This window comes from Ornithorhynchus anatinus, chromosome X5, assembly GCF_004115215.2.
Source record: "Ornithorhynchus anatinus isolate Pmale09 chromosome X5, mOrnAna1.pri.v4, whole genome shotgun sequence".
Lineage (NCBI taxonomy): Eukaryota > Metazoa > Chordata > Mammalia > Monotremata > Ornithorhynchidae > Ornithorhynchus > Ornithorhynchus anatinus.
In genome coordinates this window covers 65,396,424-65,405,371 of record NC_041753.1, presented here as the reverse complement: position 1 = coordinate 65,405,371, position 8,948 = coordinate 65,396,424, and the positions used below count along the sequence as shown (strand labels likewise).

Sequence of the window (8,948 nt, the reverse complement as noted above, 5' to 3'; positions counted from 1 at the left end):
CATGCCATACTCCTGATAATGGATCCTCGAATATGTCAGCACAGTCTGAAGCAAAGTACCAGTGGATACAGTGAATTTAATGAATTATAGAATGTGTCGAAGGGTGGTCTATTCTCAAACACTCAGTGTGATAAAATCTTAAATTTAACCGCCCACGTAGCTGTCAGAGTTTTGGAAAACCTAGGTCCTTCTGGAATAACCTCTAAGATGCCACACACACATCTTCTTTCTCCTCAGCTGCTGCCAGCTTTGGATGGTTCAGAGTCGATTTCTAACATCCCCAAGATCTTCATTTTTCCTTTCAGCCTTTGATGACCTTTTGGTGACCTTTTCATATCCAAAGTCTAAAGAATATTCTGTTAGTTTGAAAACAGAATGCCAAGGGAGTATTTAGGAGTAACGTAAAACATTGTCCAACACGCAGTTTCAGAATACAGAAAACACTGGCTGCAGGTGTATTCCTTGAACTACTGTTATATATTTAACACATTTCCTCTCAAGACTTCTGGTGTCAGATGTGGTGCAATGAGAGTTCAGAGTCTGTCAGGGTTCTCATTCCAAACCTTATTGTTTAGGATTTGCTACCTCCAGTGTTTCAAATTGCTGCAAGATGAAACTTGCCGAAGAAGCTGTCAGTTCAGCTCTGACTTTGATTTTGAGAAAACCCTGAAAAATAGTAAAGTCATTCCTAGTGACAACCAAAAGGAGACTGGGTGCCTTTTCTTGCCTCACAAAACTTACTCATCTTTTAAAAATGAAGCCACGGTGTGATTTAGTAGTTTAACACTAAAAAAAAAATAAGCATGGTTTAGAACATCCCAGATAAGTAACTGTGGAAAAAGTACCAACAGAGCTTGCAAACATTTTTTTCAGGTTTTCTTTGACTAATGAGGTTCAATATGTCATGGTGATAGATTGGAGACTGTTCCTTATTCCCATTTCCTCTAGACCCCGGTGGGCCGGAAACGTGTCTTCCAACTCCGTTATATTGTACTCTCTCGAGCTCTTAATACAGAGCTCTGCACACCATAAGTGCTCAATAAATAGGATTGATTGATTGATAGGACTAAAGCGTGAGGTTCTAGTCACACAGAAAATGAATAAATATTCCAGAACTGCCCAGCAGAGGAAAATGGATTTCCCATACTCTGAGGCCCACAGAATTAGCTCATAATCTGTAATCCAGGACTTTACAATTTCTGGGCAGCAGAAAGGGCATAATGTTCATTTATTCGAGAGCACTTACTGAGCATCTACCATGTGCAGAACTCTGAACTGGGCAGATAACAGAACTAGTTGTTAGGGGAAGTGCAGTATAAGTATATACTTAAGTGCAGTATAAGTATATAAATATGAGAAGCAGCGTGGCTCAGTGGAAAGAGCATGGGCTTTGGAGTCAGGGCTCATGAGTTCGAATCCCAGCTCTGCCACTTGTCGGCTGTGTGACTGTGGGCAAGTCACTTAACTTCTCGGTGCCTCAGTTCCCTCATCTGCAAAATGGGGATTAAGACTGTCCTATGTCTACCCCAGCGCTTAGAACAGTGCTCGGCACATAGTAAGCGCTTAACAAATACCAACATTATTATTATTATTATATGATAATAGTAAATAACATCACCAACAATAAAGGCCATCAACCTGAAATGTTTTCAGTTATTTGTCTTGTTCAGCAAAGAGCTTTCCTTTCTTAACTGAGACATTTGTTTTTCTAGTGTATCCTTGTGCATCTTGACCATTCATCCTTCTTCTTACTTATCAAGTTGACCTTTGGGATTGTTTGTGCCTTGGTTTGACGAGGACAGCAACTTTCCACATTTTGCTGGCACTTGTTAGTGAAGGATTGTTCTTTTCACGAGTACATAAACACACTCAGACAGATATTATTAGCAATTATCTACAAATGATGAGATTATTCTGAGAGCAAAGGCAGCAGCAACGTCTCTGGCAGGTGAATAATTGCGTTAGTCGCTTCTTCTTAGCATCTTGTTACTTGTTAATTAATTCACGGAATGCGTTTAACATATCTCTTTTATATGTTTTCATTAGCAACAGATAAATAAGCTTCAGTAAACATTTAAACTGAAATGTTTTCCTAGTAGCAGAGAAATGTCTTCCATTGATTATGTCAGTACTGAGTCTGATAACTTTGGCTATCTGTTATTCTAGTTTACTCATGGATCTAGAGCCATTATTTTCAATCAGTGGTGGGAGAGGGAAACTGCGAGGCAGTGGGAGTTCAATGAGAGGTTTGTCAGTTTTCTTGGCTCTGTGAAAATGGGGATAGTTGCTTTTTCTGCCCTCCCTGATGGCAATTAGATGGCAATCTGGCCAACCAGCAGGTTTCTTTTCATTTTCTATGAGACTACATAAGGCCTCCTGATTGGCCTGGGAATAGCTGTGATTGACAGTTGCTGCCCAAGGGGTCAACATCTTTGGGCTGCTTTTCCAGAGGCCCACTAGGTTGTCAGGTATGTGTGCATGTGTGTGGGGGCAGTACATGATGTATATATGCATTTACTATGCTACATTTGGTTGGATTGTGGATGTGCCTAGGCAACTGTATCTGATCATACACCACCCAGTTGAAGAAGCTGAGTTACAGCTTATTCATGACCTGTGTTCTTTAATTCCCTCAGACAGGATCTGACTGATTAGAACATCTGCCAGGCACACAAAATTTTTCTCTTCCATTGTTGTTGCTTCTCAGACATTAAATTCAAATGTAAACTCAACACTGTGAGCCTCACGTCCCCCCTCTGAGTTATCCCTCCTAGTTATTCCTGAGGGGGAGGCATCAGGGGGTCATCTCTGCTGCTGTGGACCTCACAAGACTGCGTCCTGATGCTTCGAGGGGGCTCGCGTCTGTCACCACCCTGAACAGAGAGGAGGAGGAGGAGGAGGAGGAGGAGGAAAAACCAAAGCAGAGCTGTCCCGGCTCCTCTAAACTGTAAATTCATTGTGGGTGGGAAATGTGTCTGTTATATTGTTTCTATTTGGTTCTTTTATTACCAAAGCATCTTAATTAGTTATTTTTATTTACTCCCCACAACACCCCCACCGGGTAGTGTTCAGGTATTGTTGTCCTCAATTTACAACTGGGGAAACTGAGGAATGGGGCAGTTAAGTGGCTTGCACAGGACTCCACAGGGAATGGGTGGCAGAGCCGGAACTAGAACCCAGGACCTCTGACTTCCAGAGGCGCAGGTCTCCCACTTTGCCACACTGATTGGCCCAGTGGATAGAGCATGGGCCTGGGAGTCAGAAGGACCTGAGTTCTAATCCCAGCTCCTCCACTTGTCTGCTGCGTGACCTTGGGCAAGTCTCTGGACCTCAATTACCTCATTTGTAAAATGAGGATTAAGACTGTGAGCCCCATGTACGACAGGGACTGTGTCCAATCTGATTAGTTTATATCTACCCCAGCACTTAGAACAGTGCTTGACACATAGTAAGTGTTTTATAAATACCATTATTATTATGATTATTGTTTTATTGGACTCTCCCAACACTTAGTACAGCATTCTGCACACAGAAAGCACTCAGAAAATATGATCAACTGAATGACACGAGGCATTCTCCCCCCTAATCCCTGGCCTCATATGGCCGCTGCCCCTCTGGGGAATGGAGAGGAGGTGGAGGGGAGATCTGAGAGGGGTGGTGTTGATGAAGGGGGACAGAGAGGCAGCTGTGGAAGGGGTGGGACCTGGGCTCACGGAAATATCCCACCTGCTTCTTCCCCAGCTCTTCCCCCTGTGTCTAGGCTGGTACCTAAGGTAGTTTAAACCACTTAGACAATGGATGAGCTGGTGAGAAATTGCAGTAGTTGATTCACTTTTCTTGGAGGACTTTAAATAAGCGAATCATACTTTATGATGACAATAATCCTTCAAGAGACTGTCGGGGGTGGATCAAGGTTGGGGTCTGGAAAAGTTCAAAATACAGTTTACAGAGAGAGAGGCAGATTCCAGGATCCCTGAGGTAAGGGTTAAGTGGTTCCAGAAATTGTTGAATAGTCTATTTGGGGGGGTCCTGCCCCTTTGTCCCTTGCAAAGTAGATAAATAATAATGATGGCATTTGTTAAGCACTTACTATGTGCCAAGCACTGTTCTAAGCGCTGGGCATTGTTCTAAGCACTGGTTAGATCACATTCAGTTAGTGCTGTCAGAACTAAAGTAATAATAATAATAATGGTGGTATTTGTTAAGCGCTTACTAGAGGCCAAGCACTGTTCTAAGAGCTATAGATATAAGGTCATCAGGTTGTCCCACGTGGGGCTCACAGTCTTCATCCCCATTTTACAGATGAGGGAACTGAGGCCCAGAGAAGTGAAGTGACTTGCCCAAGGTCACATAGCAGACAAGTGGCGGAGCCGGGATTAGTAATGGGTGGTTGCTTCTTTCTTTCCCTACCTAATCTCCAGGTGCAAGCAATGACATGAAATGAGAAGCAGTGTGGCCGAGTGGAAAGAGCACAGACCTGGGAGTCAGAGGACCTGGCTTCTAATACTGGCTCCACCATATGTCTCCTATGTGATGTTGGGTGAGTCACAACTTCTCTGGGTCTCAGTTACCTCATCTATAAATGGGGATTAAGAGTGTGAGGCCCACGTGGGATATGGACCTGATTAGCTCGTATCTACCCCAGTGCTTCGTATAGTGCCTGGCATATAGTAAGTGCTTAACAAGTACCATTAAAAAAAATGCACTACAGCTGATGTGTCAGAGGAGTGGGGAAAGTGATCTTGTTCTTTTCATTCAGGGCTCAGGAGGAAGAGGCTTTCAGTAAGTTCCATCTGCTCTTTTGCTGGGACTTGGGGTGGGTAGTGGGGAAGTATACCATTTTTATGGTAATCTCTTTTTCTACTTCAGTGGAACAAAAGATCTCTCCTTCAGCGGTACTACCCTTCTGTCCTTCATCCTCTAAAGAAAGTAAGATCATTAAGAGCTTTGTTTTTGACCTGCAAGTGGCATTATTTGGGCATTATCTCCTCTGTCTTTGATCCCATCCTCAGGTGGCATTTGTGGGGTCTTTATTTAGGTGTTGGAGTTTTGGATACTTTTCTGGGTGGTTTTTTGAATGAGACTTAAGCAGGTTGTCTACTTTTTCTGCAAAATTGATGTTTTACATTCCTGATGGTCCTTTGCCAATTCTAGAAGCAAGAGTTATGAAAAGGAAAAGATTATGTTTTAAAATTGAACAAGAAAATCTTGGAAAGAAAAAAAAAATAATGAGGCTTCCAGGTCAGAAATTCCATCTTTTAACCCAGAATCCGGTTGGCTTGGTCCCCGATCAAGTTCCTAATTCTTCTGTGGCTGGTGGAAGTATCTTTCTGGTTTTTGTGGATTCTCTGGGCTGAGGATTTAGACCCAGAATTCATTATATACCACCCTTCCAGGAATGTCTGTGGTGTAGCTTACTACAACTTGTGTCCTCATTATGCCTCCTTGTAGGGTTGGAAATATTTTGTCCTGGTTTTTTGGCTTGGGACCTGATTCCCATGTTCCATTACTCTTAATGTGTCTGTCTACAGTCTCTTCTCTCCTCTTAAGTTGTGACTCCCCTGATGGACAGGGACCACGCTTAATTCCCATTTGTGCATTCTCTCCCAGTGCTTAGTACAATGCTCTCTGGATAAAGTAAGACCTTAATAAATGCTATTATTAATGCTCTTACTACTAGTAGTACTTGAACAATCAGAGATTAATTTAAAGAGGGAGTAGTGAAGGCATTTCATCTCTCTGTGCCTCAATTTTTCATCTTTCAAATGGCAGCTCCAGCCCCTCACAGGAATCTTGTTACTTGACCCCCTGAGGAAAGTTTTATTAAAAGCACATCTCCTTCAAGAGGCCTTCCCCAACCAAGTCCTCATTTCCTCTTCTTCCACTCCTTCTGTCACCCTTGCATTTGAATTTGTACCCTTTACTGACCCCACCCTCAGCCCCACAGCACTTACGTACATAGAGAAGCAGCGTGGCTCAGTGGAAAGAGCACAGGCTTGGACGTCAGAGGTCATGGGTTCAAATACCGGCTCCACCACTTGTCAGCTGTGTGACTTTGGGCAGGTCACTTAACTTCTCTGGGCCTCAGTTACCTCATCTGTAAAATGGGGATTAAGACTGTCAGCCCCACATGGGACAACCTGATCACCTTATATCTCCCCCAATGCTTAAAACAGTGCTTTGCACATAGTAAGTGCTTAACAAATACCATCATTATTATATCCATGATTTATTTATATTGATGTCTTTAGACTGCAAGCTCCTTGTGGGGATGGAATGTGGGTACCGATTCTGTTATATTGTACTCTGTATAATGTACTCTATATATTGTTCTTGTCTGTCCGTCTCCCCCAATTAGACTGTAAGCCCATCAAACGGCAGGGACTGTCTCTATCTGTTGCCGACTTGTTCATCCCAAGCACTTAGTACAGTGCTCTGCACATAGTAAGCGCTCAATAAATACTATTGAATGAATGAATGAGTACTCCCCCAAGAACTTAGTACTCTGAACAGAGTAAACACTCAAATGAGAAGCATTGGGGCCTAGTGGAAAGAGCATGGGCCTGGATCCTAATCCCACTACTTGTCTGTGGTGTGACCTTGGGCAAGTCACTTAATTTTTCTGTGCCTCAGTTCCCTCATCTGTAAAGCCGACAGATGATTAAGCCCAGAAAACCCCATGTGGGACAGGGACTGAATCCAACCACATTATCTTGTATCTACTCCAGCTCTTAATACAGAGCCTGGTACATAATAATAATAATAATAATCATGGTATTTGTTAAGCACTTACTATGTGCCAAGCACTGTTCTAAGTGCTGGAGTAGATACAAGGTAATCAGGTTGTCCCACATGGGGCTCACAGTCTCAGTCCCCATTTTTCAGATGAGGTAACTGAGGCACAGAGAAGTGAAGTGACTTGCCCAAGCCCAACGGACAGGCAAGTGGCAGAGCCACAGTTAGAACCCAGGTCCCTTGACTCCCAGGCTTTTTCCTCTAGGCCACACTGCTTCTCTATACAAATTCCAGGGAGCATTATTGCTGGTTAAGTTTGAGTTTGTTATATGTAGGGTGTCACCACAGTTCAAGGTTTGATTGTGACTTGCCTCCGAGTGAAGGACCCAGGCTACGCTCTGACCGGAGAAGTACTCATGAGTTTGTGACACGGGGCATTTTCAGTTTGCTCTTGGCCTGGCCTCATCCCTCATCTGAGCCTTGAAAATATTAAAGAACAGCTAGACTGGTTGGGCAGCCATCACCTGGCTCTTTGAGGGCAGAGGAGCAGGGCTAGGATGGGAAAAGAGGGTGGTGATGCCCAACTGGGTGTGCTTCCGATCTCACATCTCACCCGTATTCCCAAGCCTTGCCTCAGGGTTAAGCATCTCGGCCTCGGCGATCAGGGAGGTTCAATGGCACTGAGGCACAGGGAGAGCAGGGTAATGGGAAGTGTGGGGTTGATGACAATGGAAGGCAGTGATGGAAGGAGTGGTCATAGGGTATGTGTGGTGAAATGGGGATACAGAGAGGAGGAAGAGGATGGCAGAGGCACACAGACAGATCCCAAGGATGGCAGAGGGAAGGGATGCTGAGCCATGGCTCTGCTACTATAGGGTAATCCCATGAGACCCTGTACTTGACTTCTGGTCTGGACAGCTTTCAGCACATAGCTGCTTGTCAAAACAAATGAAGTGATATTAAGGTGGGGGAGGGGAAGCAATCTATGCTTTCTGTGATGTATGACTGAGCAACAGGGCATATTCTAAATATATACTAGTGAGCATACAAGGGGGTGACTTTGAGGAGAAGGTAGTTCTCTCACTTTTAGACACATTGATGACTATAATAATTATGATTGTGGTATTTGTTAAGCATGCCTGGCACATAGTAACACTTAACGTATACCACCATTATTATGTGCCAGGCACTGTTCTAAGCGCTGGGGTAGATATAAGCTAATTGGCTTGAACACAGTCCCTGTCTCACATAGGGCTCACCATCTTAATCCCCATTTTACAGATGAGGTAACTGAGGCCCAGAGAAGTGAAGTGATTTGCCCAAGGACACCCAGCAGAGAAGTGGCGGAGCCGGTATTAGAACCCAGGTCTTCCTGATGCTCAGGCCCACGCTCTATCCACTGGGACATGTGGCTTCTCTGTGACTTTCTCACCCCCGACGCTTTGTTCATGCCCTTCCCTCTACCTGGAGCTCCCTGTCCCTTCATATCTGGCAGACTACTGTTCTTCCCACCTTCAAATCCCTACTAAATTCATATATCTTCCAGGAAGGCTTCCCTGACTAATCTCTCATCTTTCCATTTTATTTTTCCTTTCTACTGCATCACTTATGCACCGAGTCCATGATCCCTGAGAACTTACCCCAGCCCCTGCAGCATTTATGAACACAGCCTTACACTTGATGGTTTCCCCTATCTGTAATTTATTTTAACATCTGTCTCCCCAGTTAGATTGTGAGATCCTTGAGGGCAGGGATCATGTTTGCCAACTCTCTTGTACTTTCTCAAGTGCTCTGCCCACACTAAGAGCTCAATAAATACCGGTGATTGATTGAAACCACATTAAAGATAACCTAGGGTGGATGAACACTCTCAGGATCGCACCTGGAGAGTTTCCAGTACTCTATCAGTCTCGACTATGGGAGGAAGAGTCAAGCAGAGGCATACCCATTCCCTTCCTAGCTTGGCCAGTGGATAGTGAGTGGAAGGCAATCTGCTTCAGTCAAGACTCCCCTGTGCTGGGCAGCAGCGGCCCAGGAGAGAGTTGAGGGCGAAGACTGGAGTTTACTGTGTGGAAGGAGGCAGTGGTAAACTACTTCCAGATTTTTACCAAGAAAGCTCTATGGAGAGCTCTATTTGCAGATGGAGAGTGGGGCATTCTGGGAGAGATATGGCCATGTTGCAGCCATGGGTCGGAGACGACTCGACAGCATAA

The 8,948-nt window shown here is 44.3% G+C and overlaps 1 non-coding gene across 1 annotated transcript; it reads left to right on the top strand.

Annotated features, from left to right (window-relative positions):
* The first annotated feature begins 8,599 nt into the window (after window positions 1–8,599).
* Window positions 8,600–8,737, top strand: LOC114808550. Its single transcript, XR_003756397.1, has one exon. It is a non-coding gene; the product is annotated as a small nucleolar RNA SNORA7 (small nucleolar RNA).
* The last annotated feature ends 211 nt before the right edge of the window (window positions 8,738–8,948 follow it).